The sequence below is a fragment of the Protopterus annectens genome, chromosome 4.part1, assembly GCF_019279795.1.
Source record: "Protopterus annectens isolate FY-2018-M chromosome 4.part1, PAN1.0, whole genome shotgun sequence".
Lineage (NCBI taxonomy): Eukaryota > Metazoa > Chordata > Ceratodontiformes > Protopteridae > Protopterus > Protopterus annectens.
In genome coordinates this window covers 496,491,727-496,514,531 of record NC_056734.1, presented here as the reverse complement: position 1 = coordinate 496,514,531, position 22,805 = coordinate 496,491,727, and the positions used below count along the sequence as shown (strand labels likewise).

Below are 22,805 nucleotides of genomic sequence, written 5' to 3'. Positions count from 1 at the left end.
TTTTGACAACACACCCTTGAGAGTAGACCTTATAGTCAAGGACATGGAAACACATGTAGACAAAGATTTGGTATTTGGCCACCATATGTGAGGAAATTGTTCCATGTTTCACAACAAATAAGGGTATGGCATCTAGTTCCCAACAAGTTATTTTCTCATTGTACTCAGTCCTCATAAGATCTGTCATTGGGGACAGTGATCCTTGCTAGGCATTTGCAACAGTTGCAGCATTCAGAGATTTGTCACAAAAAGAATACATGGGGTAGGAAGCAAGTCCTGTGCAGACTGCATCAGAGCATTGTTCCTATATTTAGTCTCCTAAAGGCTGCTGAGAGGTGATCTATGCCTAGCCTACAAAGCACCCTTTGATCCAGCCCTAATGGACCTGTTGCACATCTGTAAAACAACTAGCATCAGAAACACCCAATCTAGGGACCTAAACCATGCCAACAACATAAATGGGACATGCTGGGAGGACATGTTTGTGTCTTTGAAGCTTCTCTTTCTTTGTAACAGACTTCCCATCCACGTGAAGCAGATTTCTTTCCTGCATTTATTCAAACAGAACCTGGACCAGTGGATGAGGAGCTGCAAATATACCTCTGGTCTGAAACTTATGTCTCTGCTAGAGAGAGAGGAAGTACATAAATGCTTGACTACCCATGCCCAAGTATGTACAACTCCTCAACCCTCACAAAACATTTGGGAACCATTACCTATCAAATCTTATTGGGGAGCTGGGCTAGGCTTAAAGGGGCCCTTGGTTGTTAGTTTATGATGCTATGATACTATGGATAGAAACTATTTGTAAATTTAAGAAGTGATTCTTTCCATAACACAAAGACTTCAGATGCTACATTCTGGTGTCACTCAGGTATTGTAAAACTAAATGATAGGGAAAGTTGTGTATGTAGAAATTAAAGTTTGGGGGCAACTTTTCCTTATATATAACTGTTGAGATGGTCGGCTCTCAAATGATGCATGATATTTTCCAAGTGTATTTTACCTAGAGTACAAACTTAATGTATTCAGTTTTAGTGCACTGGTAACTCAGTGAAAGTAAAATTTGCCAATTTTCAAATCTTTTTGAACAATACACACTCCACTGTACATGATGAGAAAAGTACTAGCTACAAAAGACATTTATCAATGAAGCAAAAGTCATTTCATCGCAACACTAAACCAAAGAATGATGTGTAAACAGATCTGTTATTCCCTCATAAAAAAGCGAGTCTAACATTTACAGTAACGAAAGCATTCTAATTCACAATAGTGGAGAGGACTTTTTTTAAAAATAGTCTCTGCAAGAAATGAGAGGGCTTATTCAAAAATTGTTTTAAACTGAGAAGAACATAGAAGTTTATAATTAAAAAGATTATGGGCTTAAAATACCTGAACTACTGAGAAAGACTGGAAGCTTTGACTCTGTTTAGTTTCATTTAAACCCTTCAGGTGATCCATGCCTTACTTTTTTGCCAGTAGGGATTAAATAATCCAAGAACATGTATACTTCATAAAATATGCAGCCCAGATCCCAGCAGGGTTACTAGAGATTGAAATTGCCTCAACAAAGTAAATAAGACAAGAGAGAGAGAGAGATTTGTCTCTTAGCACCACCCCTTCTCTGATACAAACTTCCTCTCCAGGTTAAGCAGCATGACACAAGGAGACAAACACGTGGATTTGTCTTCATAAATTCACCCCAGGTAAGACTGGCATGGGTCTCCCTGAAAAGAGGCAAAGCCTGAGGGTGGGTAATGGCTAAGTGGAAATAGCCTCTTGTCTCACTTGCCTTGTTACTACTTTTTTTTGTTAGGCAAGAAACATCTTGGGCAATCATACATTTGCATAAATAAAAACAAACCATGCTGACATAATTTTAGTTGCAAACAATATACATCACTTATCTGTCCAGTCACTGTCAGCCAAGCATTGCATAGTTCATTCAAATCCTGCCTTCTTTTAAACCTCATTCCTTGTCTCCATGTATTATTCCCACAATTTCCATTTTGTTCTCTGCAATTTGCTCCTTCCCTTTTTTAAAGATATAATTTCCAGTTGTTTTATCTCTGCTGTATTCGCTGCTTCTAGTACAGTTGGTTTAAACTTTGATTTCCATTTCCTAGTATTTGCTTTTTTTGGCAGCCAACATAATACCAATTTGCTCGGCCAGTATTTCTGATAGAGTAGTCTGCATGGAATTTTTAAAGTCTGCCAACTCATTACACTCCCAGAAAATATGTGCCTTGTTACTACTTTCATGGTAAGAAGATGGCTGCATATGTCTGTAAATTAATGGTCAACAAACCTGTGTTGTGCAGTGTTGGAGTGACTGCTGCAGTGATATCAGTCCTGTATGGAATTTAGCATGTGGTGTGTCATAAGTCAGTAATTTGTGTTCAAATAAAACTGAATGCTGAACACAGACCAATAAATACAGCTCTAGGGAGATTAAAATTGAACTTAATTTTGTTGACATTGGTAGAAGGCTCAAAGGGGTAATTGTTCCTCACTCCATCCATAATTTATCCTTATGATTTACTGAAGATGTTCCTTGGGACATTGAGAGATCTACAGATTCCAGACATTTAAAGAGCCAAGTGAATGGGTATAGAATCCTCTGTGAAAGGAATTTTGGAGATATCTGTGTATCCTGTGCACTCTTTATCCCTTTTCAGTTTCTCCAAATCTTTTGGGTTTCTAATACCATGATAGGAATGGACCTCATCCCTAAGTCAAAGTATGATTAAAGTTCATGAAATTAGTATTGTTTCAATCTTTGATGTCAGCCAGAATTGCTGTTTGCAGAACCCGCAATGTGCCCAGTATTGATTTCTCCTGCAATTCATATGGAGTTACATATATTGGTAACATATCTAAATATTATTGTAGATTCTTTTTATAAGACCCATTGCTCCTACTACTATTGGAACTGTCTGGGTATCTATCTTCCACATTACTCTTGTTTCTGCCTGTAAGTACTGATATTTTATGCCTTTGTATTTCTCTCTACGCAAGACACTGTAGTCACTGGGTGTAGTGATATCAATGATCAGTGCTATTTTTGTCTTCTCCAAATGTGGTCTTAGTGATGAGTAAGTAGGTGCGTCGCCGCACATGTACACGTGTTATGCACATACAGTGAAGCATTAATATTGGTTCAGCGGAGAAGACAGCTCCAATTGTGCTATCTCCTACATTGGATGATTACAAGCATATGATTTGGCCTAACATTCTTGCACTGGAATGAAGACTGAAGTGCACCAAGAGAAACATAATGTGTGTCTGTGTTATTATATAATTTATGTATTTTTTGTAGGCATTTGTTGACCAGATAAGACCATTGGACAAATCGTCCCCTTTCAGAGGCAACTATGAGCACAGTCTGGTTACGTGACTTGAGCAAGGTCCACACCATCCTGTACTTTATGTAATTTGTTCTTTTGCTTAGTCCTGCTGTATGACTAAGGCAGACTTCAGTGTGTATTCTTAAACATACATGTTTCTTTGATATCTGCATGAGGGCTACATCACATTTTACTCTTTGTTGTCACCTTTACACGCTCGGTTTATGATGCAATAAAATAAAAAAATTTCATTACTCCGTGATATATGCTTAAAATATTGAATTAGCAGTGTAAAATGTGTTAAGGGAAGGCAGCATATTCATATACCCTTTGATTTACTTTAAGATTTCATGTAAGCAACAGAATACTTGTAACTTTTTACGGGTGAAGAAGGTACCGACGTTGAAATAGTATATTGAATTCTTAGTGATCAAAAAAATAAAATACAAACCGACCCAAAATGGTCAGAGAAACTCCACTTTAATGACACGAACAGGAAACAGGAAGTGCCTTAAACTAAGCACTTTCACCTTTAAAATATGGCTTCCTCAGAGTTGCATGGGATACAATCAGCTTGGTTTAAATAGGGTGGTTTTGCTTATGTCATTCTATCATATCATGTGATGTCACATTGAATTAATTTTTAAAAAACACACAGTTAATAAAGGTAAATAAAACCTTCAGTTTTCTCAAGAAAACAAAACAAAAAAAAACACTTTCACCACTTATAAAACCATATAATTGGAAAGCATATATATTGTATATATGTAATAGATGTATTATTGAAATGTCAAGGAATAAAATGCAGTTAATGAATTACTTTAACCCTTGCCTTTTCTTTTAAAATGGGTAAAACTGCAATGTTGTCATTCAAGCCTGGGGGGGATGTGGCATCAAGCCTAATTTGCCATTTTATCTCCATAATTTCTACTTTTAATTTGTCCTCACCTCCCCTTTCGCATGGTTGCACCTTGTCTATCCCACCAGGGTATGATGTAAAGAGCAGACCGAATAACTCTTAAAGGTGGCGGCAAGGCCTTTGATATGGTGAACCACATTCAACTCCTCCATACATTAAAACTAGCTAATAAATTGTCTATCACAAAAAAAATTTACTTGTTAAAGTTAGTGCAGGTTATACTGTGCATGTATAGAGCATTGTGCTGCTATTCTGCTGCTATTCTACCCCTTAATCTACGTATAGTTTTGACCACTTAGAAACTGTAGCAGCTCGTGCATGTAGCAACATATACTAACATAGTAGTGTTGCATCTGCACCTTCCTGGGCAAGATAAAATACGTTCAAATCCATGAATGGAAACGTAAGGGCCATCATTAATATATCTGCAAAACTTACATGCTCCGCACTTAAGCATTATAGACCTTTGTCGGCTCTGTTTAGAATCCTCAAGAATATTTTTAATATTCCTTCCTCTGCTATAAACAATCTTTGGCTTGTATCCCAAGATATTCTTGCTGGCTTCATTGAGACCAATCTGCCAAGCATTGTTGATGGCTATTGATAATGGTGCTGCACAGTGGTTGTACCTCAGAATCATAGCACTAACATTACTCATCTCTTTGTTTGTAGTTTTCTTCACTAGTTCAGAACACAAAATAGGCTGAAATACAGTACTTCTCTTGTTAAGGATCTCCTGCCTAACTTTCAATAATAGTTTAAGGGGGTACCCCCTTTCCAAAAACATACCTACCAGTTTGTATAACTCCTCTCTAAAGGTGTCATTGCCATTCACTAGTCTTGACAATCTAACCATCTGACCCTTAATAATTCCCTTCTTTTGATGAAAGGGGTAACAGCTGTCAAAATGTAACACAGAATTAGAAAAAGTTTTCTTATTGTATATGCTACTGTCTGTCTGTCAGATGGATATCCAGAAAGTTAGTTTCATCCGGGTGCCATGAACTAGTAAACTTAAGGAATGGGGTAGTGTTGTTCAAAAAATCAACAAACTTTGTTGCCTCAAGCTCATTATCTTACCACAAAATCAGAATATCATCCAAAAACCTATTATATAAAAGGATCTTGGACATAAATTCTGAATGAAAGATAAAAGTTTCTTCCCAATGCAAAAGTACTAAATTGGCAAATATGGGAGCGCACTTTGCTCCCATAGCTACACCAGATGTTTAGTGGTAAATCTCCCCCTCAAAACTAAGAAAGTTGTTCTGTAGTATAAGTTATATAAGGTCCACCAGGATATTTATCCTTGTTTTATCAGTTACTTTGCTTCTCAGTAAACTCTCATGAAAGAAATGCAACCCCTCCTCATGGGGTATAATGGAAAACAAATTAATTACATCCACTGTAAGAAAAGAAAAAGTATCAGATACCCCAATAGCTCTAAGTCGATCCAAACAGTGCCAAGAGTCACTTGGTATATGTTCTGCCTCACTCACAATCTTATTAGTCCTCTCATCCACAAAGGAAGCAAGGGTTCTGTTTTAGATGCCCTAGCCGCAACAGTAGGTCTAAATGGTGGGTTACTGTGACACTTGTGAACCTTGGGTATCTCAGAAATCACTGATGTGACAGGATGTTCTGTTGTAAGAAATCTGAACTCTTTCTAATCTATAGCTCCCTGAAAGAGTGCATCCAGTAGGTATAAATCGATCTTGGCATACACCCTATTAATTTCGTTCTTAGTATCCCTACTGTAAGTGAAGAGGTCATTAAGAATTTCACGCATGTCAAACACGTAGTCAAAATGAGACATGATTACTAGGCCCCCTCCTTTGTCAGGCTTCATTATAAGCATATTGCTGTTCCTAGTTAGATCATATAACAATTTTCTCTCTTCATTGCTGAGGTTGTCATGTTCATACTTATTGTTTTTAAGAATTTTTCTTAATTCATTCTCACACAGTTTTTCAAATAACGTAACTCCCATTATTTGGGGGAGTAAACAAACTTTTCCTCCGTAGGTTTGTAACCCCTCGGTTGCCAGTGTGACCATTGAAAAACAGTTTGAGATTTAATTGTCTAGTGTACATTTTTAAGCTAATAAGAACATCTGCCACATACAAACAAAAACAAGGAACAAAAGTAAAACCTTTGCTAAATAAACTGTAATAAGTGTCATTGAGTGTTAGATCACAAAAATTGTAAATTGTAAAATCATTTTTCTTAGAGATGTCGCACATCTCACAGTCATCAGGAATATTACAACCAAGAGCAGTGCCATGGTCCAAGTCAAAACCAGTTAGTGATGAATCACTAACACTCAATATTTCTTCTTTTTCCCCCTTTGAGCCCTGCTGTTGTTGTAATAAACATTCCGATGGTAATGTCCAGCATACATTTGGTAACGTAAGTTCTTCAAACGCTCCGACCTCCTGGGTTCAGAGTTCTGATCTAAAAAACCTTCATAATCAGCAATATGGTGCATCTAAATCACTGACAATGTCATCATTGGTGTCACTATGTCGTGCATCATCATGCATCATCATTGTCAACCAGGTTAACCTTTTTACTATTTTTGTTGTAATCTACTGGGTAAGCCAGCTTTTTTTGGTAGTCATTAGAGTCCCTAATAAGTTTTTTGCGTTTGGTGTTAATATTATTTTTAACAAACTTGTCTAAATCATTAAGCACTTGATTATAGTTGTGCAAATATTCAGGAAACAAAAGATCATTGACTATGTTCTGGTTTAAAGCATTAATTTCTTTCTCCATTTCAGTCAACTTACTTGTATTGTTTCTGATAATTATGTCCAACATGTCCAATCCTGTTTTGTTAAACAATTCGACCAGCTTCTGGTACATAGAAGAGCCAAAATCAATGCCCATAGGCAACTTCCATATGTGCAGTCCTTTGGGCACCTGTTTTAATAAAAGTGACTTATTTAGGAAAGCATTATCCAGTTGCAACGCCTGAAACCTTTTACATGTTTTTTTCAAAGGTTTCCAACTGTCGTTTCAGCGTCGGCCTGTCGTCTCTTTCCTCATTCAAGTCTGAGAAACAATCCACAGGCGTACGTAGCCATTCACAAAAATCATGCCCCCTAGGCGCTTCCTGCTTTTTCGATTGGTCAGTATAGTTCTCTCATCAATGCACGGCGAGTGCAAAGTAAAGAGTTCAGCATGTGTTTATGGGACTTGCTGTTTCCTGTTCGTGTCATTAAAGTGGAGTTTCTCTTCCCATTTTGGGTCGGTTTGTTTTTTATTTTTTTGGTTACCAGTGTTTTGCTTCGTTTGGAGCTTGTTTTATTCTTTTGGAATTCTTAGTGATGTTGTATTGACAATTTAGCAAACATGTCTCAGGTTCAGTAATTTTATCTGCCAGCTCATCAGAATTAATTTGTTATAATGATTACCTTGGATTACTGCCAGTATGCATCACGCAACCGTAACAAATGTTGACCTCATTCTTCATTTACCTGTGATGTTAGAATGCCATGAAACTGACAAAAAGAATGGCAGGAGTAATATTTTTCAAGTTGTTGCTGGCTTACAGAAATGCTGTTTGTGAACCTACAAACTAATGACTCATACTTGTCTACTTCTTTCTCCAGAATTATGGACAAAGTCAAAAATGGTTATAAGACAGCACCACACAAAAGGGACATTTTTAAAATATTATTCCAATTCATTAAGAAAGAGATAACAAAACAAAGTGTTAACAGCAACATGCAGTTCTGACTGTAGAGCACTACAGTTGAGCTGTTTGAAATGATACTTCATTATAGTAACCTTTGTCCATTTCCTTTCATACAAAGACAGGTAGCTGTGTACTACAGTAATCTAATGGCACAGACTCCATGATCATATCCTAAGGAGACGTACATTTTTTAAATAAAAACTTTAAATGCTTTTTATACCATAAGTGCAGGTGCTAGTGGAAAGTGTATTCAAGTTGAAGGAATGAAATAAATAAAAAGCCAGTCAATACTGATTTCATCAGGTACCTACCTCTCAACTGTCCAGGTTTTATAGGATCATAGGAAGTTACTAGGCTAATGGCCCTAGGGCCTTTACAAGCCTAGCCAAGTTTTACCCTTATTTCCACGATCAGCACCTATTTCCCCTGTCCAAGAGGGACACAGGTGGAGCCCTTGGGATGAATTTATAGTTACTCATCCAATCGTTCAGATTATGTTTGAAGAGGGCAAATGAGGTGCTCTGTGTGACATAAAGTGGGAGTCTTTTCCAAAGGTGGTAACCTTTAGGAGAAAATCTGTATCTCAAGCAGGTTCTAGTAATGTCACATACCAGGTTTAGGTCTTTAGAGCAAGTAACTGGTGTACCATTTGACTTGCGGAGATGCAGCATTTCCAATAAAGCAGGGTCAGAGATTGCCTTATATTTAAGGCAGAGATCACCTCTGAGTAGTCTGTATGAAACAGAATAAAGTGACAGTAATTTCAGACGATCTGCACAGGACAGATGCTGAAGACCTGGAATTTTCATTGTGAGGAACCTTTGTGGTTTTTTCAATTGCTGCAAGTGCTTGGAAAGGCACATACCAAAACTGGTGTTGTACTCAGTTATTGGCCTGATGAGGGAAGAGTACAGGGAGGTTATAACTTATTTTTTTCTGGAGGCAGTGCTCTTACTTATGAGCAATATAGAATGCCCTTCTTAGCAATGTGGAGACATGGTGATCAAAGGTAAGGTTGCTTTCAAACTATCTGCCCAGGTCTCTTGCCACTGAGTGCGTACTTAAGGTGTTGCTGTTGATGTGGTAGTTAGCAGAAACATCTCCCTTACAGAAATGGATGATAATACATTTTTTTTGGTTTGTGTTTAAAACCATGACTTTGGTACCAATCATTTGTTTGTGTAAGACACTCTTGTAAGATGTTGACATCGTTTGAGGATTCTATGACCCCTCTCAGTTTGCAGTCATCAGCAAATTTTATCAGCCACAGACCTTTTAGTTTTTGCTTGTACTTCGCAGAAATAGATTCCGAACAGTAGAGGTCCCAGGACTGATCCCTGTGGAACACCACTGGTTATGGGTCTGCTGTTGGAGGTGGATTCCCCTATTTTGACTGTATGGGTTCTGTTGGTGAGCCAGTTAGTGACCCACCTAACAATATAATGGTTAATACCTAGCTGGATGAGTTTGTCAATAATGCCTGAGTGGGGAATTGTCAAAATCCTTGGCCAAGTCCAGGTAGACTGTATGCACAGTTTTCCCCTTGTCCAGGGCTGTGGTGACAGTCTTGAAGAAGTCCACCGGATTTAACAGGCATGATCTCCCTTTAACTAATCCAAACAGAGAGGATCAAATGTTTGAAGATTACCTATATCTTTGTTGATAAGGTCCATGATGATTCACTCCATGTCCTTGCAGATAAGGCTAGTCAGGCTAATAAGTGTATAGTTCCCGGGGTCAGTGGAAGCACCACCTTTGCGCAAGGAGATAATGTTGGCCGTTTTCCATTCAGCTGGGAAGCCAGTGCTTAGACTATGAGTGAAAAGAGTACCCGATGCTGTTGCCAATTCTCATTGGAGCCCATGTAGGATGCAGCCTATGATGTTATCAGGTCCCATAGGTGCTGTGTTTTTGGCCTTTGGGTATTTACAAACTGCTATCTAGAGATACAAGGTGGGGGATATGTGGAAAGAATCTCATGGGGTATGTGTGGTGGAGAGGGACAGGGGAGTGAAGTTTTCACAAAACCTGTTGACTAGCAGGTTGCTATGTGTACAGGCTCAATGTATGCTGTATCATTAACTGCAAGTTCTGCACAAATCTGGGTCTTACCTTTTAGGGTACAGATGTAACTAAAGAACTCCTTAATGTCGTTAGTTGAGGATGCTAATTTGGATTCATAGTTTGCTTCTGAGGACTTCACAAGAAGTCTTATTTGCTTGTTTGAGCTGAGGAACGAGTGTTTCCAGTTTAAGGCATTCTCCCTTTTACTTTTGGACAACAATTTCTTCCTGTTATTGTAACAACTGTTAATGGCAGTTGTCCACCAGGCAGGTTTGCTCTTCCTTGAAGAGCTTGTTTTGGTTCTGTCAGGTACAGCCACATCAGTCCAGTTATACAGGTGATTGTAAAAAATCATTGGTGTAGAACTCTGCATAGTTGCCAGTTCTGTCTGAGGGGGGTGGATGTAACCTGCTTTGGAGAAGTTTTTTTAGTGTAGGTGCTGCTGGATGCGGGGTCTGGTATGATAGTTACTTCAAGTGAGACTGAATTGTGGTCAGATCTGACAAGGGAAGACCTGACAGTGGGGGTGCTGCAGCAGTCCCCATATTGATAAGCAGCAGATCCAAGATGTTGGGGTGTCCACCAGCATGTCCAAGGTGTTGGAGTTAATGAACTTGAGGAACCTTTGGGCAAGTGAGTTTGAGCATGACTAATTTACTCAGTCAATGGATGGGTAATTACAATCACACACAACCATGGTGTTTGGTTGTATCTTGATGGATTATAGTAGATCAAAGTAGCCAAAGTGGGTGTCTTGATTCATGGAGGGGGTTCTGTAGCTGGCAATGACTTGAATAGGTGTCCTACCAACAATTAGTTGCACCTGAAGTGTCCCCAGGGAATCATACTGTTTAACCAATCTGGAGGTGTGTTTATCTTTAATGAATATTAATACACCACCTCCTTTAGTTTTCATGCTCTCTGTTCATGGTCTGAACGTGTGGTAGGAGGTGAAACCCGGTATGGCTGTGGTGCTCACCACAGCCTTCAACTAGGTCTCCGTGACTCCACAGATGGCAGCCTCTTCTAAGGTGAAGACTGCTTCCAGTTAGTGCAGTTTCATGCTAACACTCATAGCATTTAGCAATAACCTTGAGGTTGTTTTTTGATAATATTTTTGTCAGGAATTTTGTCCATGTGACATTGCCTAAAAAAGACACTATGGGGGTGGCAAGAGCCTTTGCCAGCAGCCGAAATCCCAGGGGTAACAGATGAAGACCATCTGTGGCAAAGCATCAAAGTCTATTGATCATGTCATCCCAGGCTGACAGAAACTGGATCCTCTTAGAATGACACCAGAAACTAAGCCAATTATTGAAGTCAGTCATTTTCTGTTTATATTGTGGTATCATCCTAGGCGAGGGTAATATGTTGCTCAGGGCTAGGGACGTACCCGTCTGTGACGCACAATCAGAGAGCTCAATCATGTCTCTCTCTCTGTAGTCCAAGGAGGTATGTCACAGGTCGTTCACACCAACATGTACTATGACTGAATCATAGTGGTACATGTTGTTGAGAGACTTGAGTGCCTGCATGATCTGACGAATCCTGGCAACAGAAAGCCAGCTGACCATGACTTTTTCCTTGTTCAGCCTGGTGAAGGAGGGATTTCTGTGTGTCTCGCTATAGAGTCTCTTATGACTAAGATATTTGGAGTGGATGTGCATTGGCTTATGGGCTTTGATGGTGAGACACTTGTGCTTGTGTCATTGTGTATAGTGTGTTTTGAGTGTTATGGTTGGTTTAGTTATATGTGTTTTGGAGGTCCCTGGTGTTTAGGCAGACTTTTTGTGAGTACCTCTGCATACATTGGTCTGTTTGTATGTTGTGCGTGTGTCATGAGTAGGAGTTGTGATAGGTGGGCTGACAACCTACTCTGTATTGGTTTCTGTTGCATGAGAGAGCTGTGATTCCAGATTCATAAAGTAGGTGCATTTCTCACAAGTGATTTAGAAGTAGGGGATTGTCAGTGTACATGAGGCAGTTGCTACATTGCTTCAGTAGACCCATGTCAGCTAAGCTGATAGGAGGAAAGGAGGGAAACTGACAGTTCATGGTCCTAAGAATAGTCTTGGTCTGGCTATAACAGTTGAAGAGGGAATACAGCAGGAGAAGGTATTAGCAGGTTTAGGTAAGGTAATATTTGCGAGGCTAGAGAGTAGGCATCTGTAACCGGCAATCCCTCTGCGCAGTAGGGTACGATGTGCAAACTGGTTCAAACACAGGCTTTTTAAAGCAGAAAACAGGAAACAGCCAAAGTTCAAATTATCTAATCAAAACGACCTAAACAGAGCCCTGCAACAATAACACTAGTTAGATCAGTCCATAATGTAACTTCCTGCCATTTGGGCACAGGGGAGACCTCTCCAGACAAAAGATTAACTACTTTACAAGCTCCAAAGGTCACAAACAGTACTAGATTCAGCAAAAACCTGAACCTAGTCTGTGCTAGTATTTTTCAACTGCAGCAAAAAAAGTAAAATGAACAAAACAAGCAGATGAATAGTAATTACTGTTGTAAGAGGAATTCAGTTAATAGACAATCTAAAAAATGCAGTAAAATACAGTTGCACAGTTTAAACACACAGATATACAGCAAATATCGTTTTAGTTAATCAGGAAGTTCAGAAAACAGTTGAAAATAAGCTCTTATCATTTGTAGCCTCTCCGTAGGTATTTGGAAAACAGTAGAACAAGGGCAGAAGGCCTAACTCACTGCGGCTTGGAGCAACCATGCAGTAACCGGTTCAAACACAGGCTTTTTAAAGCAGGAAAACATGAAATGGCCAAAGTACACGTTATCCAGTCAAAGGACCCTAAACAGAGCCCTACAACAGTAACTCTAGCTAGATCAGTCCAAACTGTACCTTCCTGTCACAAGGGCATGGGGGGGGGGGCTCTCCAGACAAAAGATTAACTGTTTTACTAACTAGCTGTATTAGTTTTTTTTTCATTAACAAATGTTCAGTGGGAGCCAAGAAATCTTCAGCTGAAGGAACTATGTTGAGTGAAATTGAGAAAAATTCATTGCCAAGCACTTTTCCATGGAGAGGAACTGTCTGCAGGTGCAGGTGATTAATCGTGACAGTTCTGAGCATTCTTTGCTGAGGGAAATGCAACATTTAAAGGTGCAATTTAAAGCAATGCAGTGAAAAACAGTCTGAAATGCTGGGAGTCAGTAAAAGATAGCAGCCTTAATACTTTAATGCATTTAATAGAACTGTGTACAATTAAGTTTTATTTAAAGATAGTTCAGTTTTCTTCAGGTTAAAAGTCTGTATTTTCTGAAGGCATATCAGCATCCATCTGGGATGGGAATAGAGATCAGAAAAGAACAGACAGCAATCAGTTTAAGCGAGAACACAGGTTGTAGCATGCATTTCAGCATGGGTAACCTTAATTTTAGGTTAGGTAGCGCCTGTGGGTACAGCTGCTAATTTGGGGAGGTTGTTCCTATCTGGATGGTTAAACTTCATTTTTTGAAAATGTACATAGTTTTCTGTATTTGTTCTAAGTTAATAGGGAATGGAGGTGTTTTGAAAATGTATTTAGTTTTTTGTTTGAGGAATTACATTGAAACAAAAAAAGTCTTGAAAAATGTGAAATAGGTTCAACTGGAGATGAACAAAAACTGTATAAACAACGAGCCTCTCAAACATTAATGTATGCATGTAAAAAGATAGTTGTAGAGAACACTTTCAAAAAAAAAAACGGTCATGTGAGCTAGTAAAAAGAAAGTTGGAAATACACATTCAAAAAAACTGTCATGCCATAGGTGAGAACAGACACTTCATCATAATGGTTACATTATCTATATTATTTGAAATATGAATGGCCTTACATGTGTAGACAAAAAAGAAAGTGTATTGAATTATATTAAGAAATGCTGAGTGGAAATAGCAATGCTTCACTAGATGCATTTGGAAAGAACTGAGCATGTGAATTTGACAAAGAAAGGATTGCAGGATGGATATTTAGCAGAATATTAGGGACAAAGGAAAGGGGAAGTAATTTTACTAATTGCTATATGGGCTATAATTGTGATAAAAGAGGAAAAATAATAATAATGGTACATTTGTGGTGATAAGGGGTTATTGGCAAGGGAAGAGGATAACACAGGAGTATGTTTATATTCTACCAAAAACTGCTGTTTTGGAGCTTAAGAACATTTTGGGAGAAGTAATTGATTTTCATTAAGGAATATTAATTATGGGTAGGGACTGGAACTTGATTTGCAATAGTGAGGAAGTATCAGTGGGATATAGAAGGGAAAATGTAACAAAATAGGGTACATTTTTGAAGGCATTTATGAAAATATTTGGTATAGAAGATGTAAATTTAGTAGTAGGAACTCAGATGTAATTTACATATAATTCTCCAAGGTACAATTACTGGGCTAGACTAGATAGAAATTAATTTCACAGGAACATATGTATTTAATCAAAAGCTTTGAATACACATCCATTTAACTATTTCGGGTTATGTGCTGATAAAAAAATAAGATAAAAATGCAGAGTAAATAAATAAAAATGTGGCACTAGCACTTTCCCACTCACCTGTTAAAAAGGGAGGAATTTAAGGAATGGGTAATGGAAATTATTTGAGAATTATCAGGGAAAATGAAATATCTTCAGAAGCTATACCTAGTGAATGGGAAAAAGCAAAAATGAAGTTTAAAAATGTGGTAGAAGTAAGAGAACTACGTTTAAGAAGTGATAAGAATTACTTAGAAGGGCTGACAAAGGGTTAAGTGTTGCACAATAAGGGGAATATCACAAAACAAGAAGAGGCATAAATGCAGAGTGTTAAAGAGAAAATAAGAAGTATCTGGGTAATATGCATGGATTTAGTAAGATTACTGTTAAGCAGACATGTTTTGATAACTCCAGAACACAAAACATCTTAGCACAACAACTTGGGCAACAGAAAGTAGAAGGGGTTGTTGCCAAACTTGGGGAGCCAATAACAAGAAAAATAACAACAGATCCTGTAGAGGTGTTAGAGATATTTTGAAAAATATGAAAATTTGTGTAAAGCAGAGAAATGTAAAAATAGAGAGCACCAAAGGAAATATTTACAAAATACTTAATTGTGCCAAGATTAGAGGTGGATGAGGCTCAACAACAAACAGTTAAAATAGGGGGGAATGAAATAGAAATGGTGATGTATAATAAATCTTCAGGAAATTCTCCTGGAACAGATGGTATTCCTGTGGAAGTTTAGAAGGAATGGATAAAGAGCTGGAAGATTTTATTTAACAGCATTTTAAAAGGAGGAAAGTATCAACATCTTTGAAGAAAGTGGTGGTGGCTGTGTTACCTATTGATAATATCTGACCCAGCTTCGTATAGACCCATTTCAATTTTAAATCGTGATTATAAAGTGTCTGTGCCTACATTAGCTAAAAAAATGGCAAAGGTATTTCCAAAAGTGATAGATATGGATCACTGTGGTTTTGTGTAATTGAGGTATACATTTGACAACATTAATAGAACAATGATGATCCAGACAGAAGCAGAATGTAAGAAAGTATAGTTGCTGTTTGTGGGTATTGATGCAGAGCCAAGCATTCACTGAAGTATACTGTGATTTTATGTGTAGGCCAGTGGAAGGATTTGGTTTCACTGATACCGTAAATTATGTACCCACACACAAACTGGTTCAGTATTTGTGCAGGCATGATAAGATGAAGTGTTCAGGAGTATGGATTAAAAAGACTTCTGTTATAGCAACTAAGGATATGTGGGAAGAGACTAAAAAGGTACTATAAAAATTGAAAAACTGAAAGCTCTTGTTAATGGATATGGATAGTAAGATAAAAGCAGTGAAAATGTTTTTATTCCTTTAGTTTTCTGTACACATCAGATGTATCTTTACAACCAAAGTAAAAGTTGTGGACCGTAATAGAGTTGAATTAATTTATTTGTGAGGGAAAGAGAGCAAGAGTTAAGTGAGATAACTTGATCCTTCCAATAGAAGAAAGGGTTTAGGATCACCAGACTGGTATGGATATTTTAGTGCAGTTAATACTCATCTACATAACATGGTTGGAAGGTTATAAGTCAAAGTGGAAAGGGATGATGACGAAGCAGGGGGAAGCTCAAGAAATAGAGAGTGGGATTTTGGATGTCGATCCTTAAGGAGAACAACCATGCAGAATAATATATTCATAAAGTGACCAAAAGTATTCCAAAAAGTAAGGCAACACTAGATTGAAGAAAGGTGATTTTGTCAGTAGAGATTCTAAAGATCCTGTAAGGTCAGTAACCCAGTAAAAATGTATGAACATATTACTGTAAGCTTTTGAGATGGCCCAGAAAGTGTGTACTACAGTTCATTCAAGTGGTTAGTGCTGCGCACGCACTTCATGAAAAGGAATAAGTATCAGACTTTAATGTCCTGCACTTCATGAAAAGGAAGAAGCATCAGACTTTAATATCCTGGATTATTAACTACATATATATATATATATATATATATATATATATATATATATATATATATAAAACAACTCCTTGAACTCCGTAACACCCCTGCATTGGCATACATTTTCTGATTCCTGAGTGATATACAAGAAAAAAGAGAACTACTATAGGGAGAGACATGGTAAAAAGGACTTCAAGAGTTTCATTGTTTGATTTAGCATGCTTTCCCAGCACGTTAAGAAGAATCTAAATGTAATGTCTGGCACTATTTACAGATATAATCATAGACATTAGAGTTTGAGGCTACTTATTGTTGAGGAAGTACATGTTGATGCACCCTGATTTGATCACCATGTGCTTTGCTGCCTTTTTTTTTTAATTACCCATTTTCTGAAGGGCATAAAATGTTGAAATAGAGAAAGTACATTGTGGTCATGTCAGCAGTGTTATCAGCATGCACTTCCACAGCATACCTTTCAACTGTCCAGATTTTCGCAGAATGTCCAGATTTTTGCCTCATGTATTTTGTTTGTTTCTCCAAAAAGTGTGGTTTTCTGGCAAACCATTGAGGACTGAAGTCAGAAAATAATTACAGAAATGTGAGTTTTAGATTTCATATATTCTTTATAAAATTCATGCCAATGCAAAACCTGTTATTGTATCAACTTTCTAAGTTTGTAAGTGCAGTATTTAAAATTTGTCCCTGTTTTGCTGTCTTTGTCCCCCATTTTATTACGACTTTGTCCAGATTTATTGCTCTAAGACGTTAAGAGGCATGTTCCACAGCAATAAGAAGTGTCAAAGTGTAATTTCTGGCTTTACTGTTTAACTATAAAACAAGTAATTTACTATTTAAGTTACATTATGAGGTGGAAGTGCATTTCACTGCTGCAGCTCCCTTGCAGTATTACAGCAGACAGGGTGAAAGGCATGTTTTTCATGCACGTTATGTATCAGACTGTAATGTCTAGTGTCTGTCATTGATTACTTCAATACTCAGTGATTTAACTAAAAAAATAGAATGATCGTAAGGTGTTAAACGACATGACATGTCAATAATCTTAAACAGAAAATGTAACTTATTATGGGGGACAAGGTAAATTAAAGAAAGAAAGAGTACATATACAGATTGCTAGACTAACAGCTGAAAACAGTCCAGAAGCAAACAGGAAATCTGTGCTGAATATAGCAAGGAACCCAATTGCAGGTTGGAATAAAGGCAGGATAGGGACCATAGCTGCCAGCCTTAGACTTAGGCCAACTAGGCCACCACCTAGGGCTCTGCTCTAGCAGGGGCACATTTCCACTATTTATTTGTTTACTTTTTTGTAGTAAAGAAATAGTTTCTTTAAAATGTGTTGAATAAATACAGGAAAAACTGAAAAAAAAAGGTAATCTGGATGGTGTAAGTAAACCAGGATGGGGGCAATGTGGAGCCCTTTTGCCTAGGGCACCAGTTGACAAAGGCCAGCCCTGATGGGGACAGACCAGGTGCGGTGTATTTAAAGAAAGTTGATACAAGGGGTGCGATGAGGGATGACATCACAAAGTGTGTGTGAGTTACAACAGTGGGCAGTAATTTTGAACTGCAGGTACCAGTAGGAAGTTCTGTTGGTAAAGCAGGCAGTGCAACTTTCAGGGGTGGATTTTGGCCCTCTCTTACAAGAGGTGTTAAAAATGAGAAAAGGGACAAAATGGGAGGAGTCTATGAAAATAGTATTTCTGCCGACCCATTCAAAGATACACCAGGAAATAGCCAGCCCAACAGCAGCATTTTTTTTTTGAAGAAAGCAAATGGGTACAGAGCAATTGAAGCAAAAAAGTTTTTTAAGGAGGAGAAAAAACAAGCCTTATTCGTAAAAAAACACAGCTGATACTTTAGGTTCGCTTTTGATGTTCATTAAGTGCCTGAAATCATTGTTTGTTCTGCCAAGCTGTGTTCATATTTATGTCTTCTTGTAGCTTGTGAAAGAATATATACTCAAAGGAGGAGGCATAACATGCCCTGTGCAGGTCAGTAGCAGAGGAAAGGAGGTAAGTGTCAGAAGATGGAAACTTCCTCATGTTTGCCTAGATGATGGACTTGCTATGACTGTCTCTCACCCCAGCAGTGGGGAACAATTAGCTATGGTTGTGGAAGGAACTTGATGGCTGGGACATAAAACAATATTCAAAACAATATTCCTTAGGGTAAAAACCTCACACAGATATTATCTCCTTTCTTGTGATTCATATTGGGTAGACTCTTTTTAAAATTTATTTTCCTGTGCGTTGAACTTGGATGCAGAAGTCTCTGTGGAAACATCTAAACATTATTCAGCCTCCTGTAATTTCTTGGTATCTGTTTTAATTATTTTGCGTAGCCCTTAAACTTGAAAAGTGCCACAGTTTTATTTATTTAACATTTGTTTACTGGGGAAGTCCGACTGAGACAGAACCCATTTTCAGTGGAGGCCTTGGGAGAAAAGCTCCACAGTTACAGAAATATTTACATGTAATACAGGTAAAACGTACAGGAAAATTTTACTTTGGCTACATTTAGGGAAATGCAATTTAAATATACATGACATTTGATACAGAAGAGTAACAAATAGTAGATTAACGTTACTGCATTAACATATATAGTTTCAGTCGTAAGTTGATGTGTCCACAGACGCCAGTATATTCTATTGTTTGATAGTGGACAAATCCTGAAAGTGACAGTGCAGTATGCAGATGTAAAAGGACAGTTTGTATGAATAAACTCGGGTAGGGAAATGGCCAGTAAGGGGAGTTAGAGTAGATAGTGACACAGGGCTAATGAGGGTGAGGAGAGGAGTTGTGAAGTAAGGTATGTAAGTAGTTTAGAAGGAGAAAAAAGGGGGGTTGGGGGAGGGTGTAGGAAAGTAGAAGAGGGAGAGAACCAGTATCTTAATGTGTGAGGAGGAATATTATTGTATTAAGGTGGGTAGTTGGGTATTGGTAAATTGAGCCTAGGAGGAGGATTTAGTCAGTTATAGTGAAAGGACAAAGCAATTTATTTTTTAGGATATTCCTGAGTAGATATTTAAATTGAGGTGTGTTGGATATATAGCTAGAGTAGAGAGAGTCATCAGCGGCATTATTGGTTTTGAATACTTGTAATAGGGACTTGTTTGAAGATCGGAGTACTCAAGCATTTGCGTAGGGTTGGAATAATTGCTTAAGATGGGGAGTTTTTTCTGGACGGCAAACCAGCCTGTGGGCAGTAAGGAGTTGAGTGCAGGTTAGGTAATGTGGTAGCTCTAGCCAGTTTAGTTGTTGTAAGGCATAGCAGTGGTGGGATCTGTGGGGGGAATTGGTAGTAAATTTAGCGAGTTTACTGTAGCAGTGGTTATCTCAGTTTTGCTAGATTGGTGAAGATAGGGGAGGCGTAAAGCAACGTGGAGAGGAGGTGAGCTCTGGCAACTGCTTGTCTTGTGCTGGCAGTGAGGTAGGGCTTGTGTGTATAGACAACCCCTGTCTTTGCGTGTATCTTTTTAATAGCTTGGGATAGTTGTAAACCAAATTTCAGATTGCTGTCTTTTACTACACCTAGTAATGTTGTTTGGTCTACTGTAGATATTATGGTATTGTTGGAAAATACTATTTAGAAGATAGTTGTTAGATTGTGTGCTTTAGTGGGGTGAAAGAGCATGAGTTTGGTTTTGGATGGATTTAGAATTAGTTGAGATTCTGTTTGCCAAGTTTCTACTGCTAGGAAGAACTGTTGTGTGTTAGCTTCAAGTTCTTTTATGGTTGGTGCAGCGCAGATGACAGTGGGGTCTTCAGCATATTGGACAATGGAGGCTATAGAAGTGGCTGTGTGAAGTCTATTGATAAATATAATGAAAAGAGGAGGTCCTAGAATTGATCCTTGGGGAACACCCGTTGTAACTGGTAAAAGGGTTGAGAGGTCATTCTGCCATTTGACAGATTGTTGACGGTTAGTTAAGTAACTTAAGGAACCACGAGAGTGAAAAATGGCTGAATTTTAGTAGGTAGAGTTCATTAAGTAGCTTTTGATGATAAACTGTGTCAAATGCTTTGGATAGGTCCAAGAAGATGGAGGGTACTAGATTCCCATAATTTCTGTGTTGATTGATGGAATTTGTTAAGCTGAGCATTGTAGTTGTAGTACTGTGATGTGGGCAAAAGCCATGTTGTGTGTTAGAAAGGAGGTTGAAGTGCTGCATATGAATGCATTTTTCTAAGATTTTGGAAAGGAGTGATAAGATAGCAGTGGGTCTATAGTTGGAAAATTCTATAGAGGTGCCACCTTTTGTGAAGAAGATTATGTAGGATATTTTCCAGATATGAGGAACATGTATTTTTCAGTTACTGAGTGGTTGATGAGAATAGAGATTGGATGGGAGATGGTTTCTGCAGGTAGTTTTAAGAAATCAGAGGGTAGGTTAGCAGCTGCAAGTGCTGTGGGCTTTAATTTAGAAAGCCATTTTTTTATGGTTGAGGTTTGGACAGGTTTGAATGAGAAGGAGCCAGGTTCATTCTTTGGTATAGCTGGGATAGCTAGAAGTGCATGGTTGTGGGTCTAAGTAATTTCGTTATTAGAGGTTGATTGGGTAGGAGTGAAAGACTGCTTAGTTGAAGGAGTTTATTTATGGCGGCCCATTGCAGTTTATAATATTTATTACGAGCAGATATAATGCTGTAATTTTAACCACGTAAAGGCACTTTGCATTCTGAAGGGTAGTAACTTTGCTTTTCAGTCTAACTTGCTTTTTTCAGTTTCATTATTGTGTATTGCAAAGTAATGAGAAGGAGCAGTATGGTTACAGGAGCTTGTTTCTAAATGTATTTTTTTAAGTTTTCATTTTTATTAATCATTTTCTTAAAAATTAAAGCCTTTTTTTAAATGCTGTCAGCTAAGATGTAGGCATCCCTCATATCTTGATATATAATATATTCAGGACAAAATTATTGAGTTTTAGAGAATAGGCAAACTGTACATCAGCACCCTAATTGGAGAACTAACATTCTCCTCCAAGGTATTAATGTACAAATAATGCCCACTGGAAAGCGAGTCCGCTACTTCACGGAAGCATATCAAGCTGCCATGGAGCTCGGACTGCAAAAAAAAAAAACACTTGCTAAGCAGCGCTTTTGCTGTTAGCGAGTGAAAAAAATAAACTGAAAAAAGTGTATATGTGTGTATGTATGTGTATGAGTGTTTTTTTCTGTCTACATATGTGAGTGAATGCTTGTATGAAAGCAGAAGAGACTGTGAGTTTGAGATCAAGGTGAGAGCGGTCTTGTGTGAGTGAATGCATGTATGAAAGCAGAGGAGACTGTGTGTGTGTGTGTGTGTGTGTGTGTGTGTGTGTGTGTGTGTATATATATATATATATATATATATATATATATATATATATATATATATATATATATATACATATATCTATATCTATAGTGTGTCTGTGTGTTTGTGAAAGCAATATAGTACAGAAAGTTTGAAATATTAGGTGGAGGAACTATTTTACATCACAAGTATAAAAAAAAATAAGAGTACTTAAAGAAAAAAAAAAGTAAAACAGTTTTACAGAGAGCCCATTCTTTAAGTGCAGTAATGCCTTCTAGGGTGTGTGTTGATATGTAATTATTGCCCTTCAAGGGGTGTAGACACCCTCCACCTCCGGCATCAGGCCTATAATACCCCTGGACGGGCATTAATTCACACTAACACACACCCTGTCAGGCATTATTGCTTACTTGTAATGCTCCTATACATACCCTTTTTGATGCTGTACCTAACATTTCATTGTTACCTTTGGGCTTGCTCACTGTTAGGATGGTTTCTATCTTTTGCACCGAGTTTAAGGATAAGTTGAAAACACATTACATAGTGGCACTTTAAAGGGGCCATGGATAAACAACATTAGTTGCTACCCTGAAACTTTTCTTTCATCAGTTGTTATTAAAGACATCTCTTGCATATAGTTTAGCTTTTCATTACGAATCAACCTTTGTATTCAATACCTCCTTTTTAATGTTTAGTAAGTTGTCCAAAATGTTTTAGTAATTGTTTTTAAATATTTTCATTCAGGACAGTACCAGTTAATCAGTTTGTTTTTCTACTTATGGCACTGTCACTGCTATAACAAAAAAGTATTGTATTATTAAGCTGTACATGTGTAATACAATATGGCCTTATCAGTTGTTTCTAGGTTTCATTACACATGACTTCTAAAGTCTTAAATGAAAGGATTTTGTCAGCTTAAAGCCAGCATTACAGAATTATTGCTAGTGAAGAAAAGTATTTCTGAAACCTGTTTATATTTAGTGTTGCATAAAAATGACTTCCATGTTTGATGATGATAATGTAGTAGCAGCTG

The 22,805-nt window shown here is 37.8% G+C and overlaps 1 protein-coding gene across 4 annotated transcripts in view; it reads left to right on the top strand.

Annotated features, from left to right (window-relative positions):
* OPA1 (OPA1 mitochondrial dynamin like GTPase) overlaps nt 1-22,805 on the top strand; it is a 2,039,562-nt gene that overhangs the window by 165,719 nt on the left and 1,851,038 nt on the right. The gene's annotated exons all lie outside the window — the stretch shown is intronic.